Raw genomic sequence first — 432 nt, 5'->3', positions numbered from 1 at the left:
ATGAGAGAGGGAGAGAGAGAGTGAGAGAGAGAGAGGGAGAGAGAGAGAGAGAGAGAGAGAGAGAGAGAGAGAGAGAGAGAGAGAGAGAGAGAGAGAAGAGAGAGAGAGAGAGAGAGAGAGAGGAGAGAGATAGAGAGAGAGATAGATAGATAGAGAGAGAGATAGATAGATAGAGAGAGAGAGAGGTGTATGGGGGAAGGCGATGCAGTTGGTAGTTTGGTAGTTTGGGTGGAGGTGGGGGCAACATTTAAGCGAAGAACAAAAGGATGCCTGGGTTTGAAAACTATGGGAGGAATATGAAAACCACAGTTTCGACTGGTGTGTGTATGCGTGTGTGTGTGTGTGTGTGTGTATATGTGTGTGCGCGCGCGTGTGTGTGTGTGTGTGTGTGTGTGTGTCGTGTGTGTGTGTGTGTGTGTGTGTGTGTGTGTG

The sequence above is a fragment of the Hypanus sabinus genome, chromosome 28 (assembly GCF_030144855.1).
Source record: "Hypanus sabinus isolate sHypSab1 chromosome 28, sHypSab1.hap1, whole genome shotgun sequence".
NCBI classification, from domain to species: domain Eukaryota; kingdom Metazoa; phylum Chordata; class Chondrichthyes; order Myliobatiformes; family Dasyatidae; genus Hypanus; species Hypanus sabinus.
Note: the sequence above shows the minus strand (reverse complement) of the source record.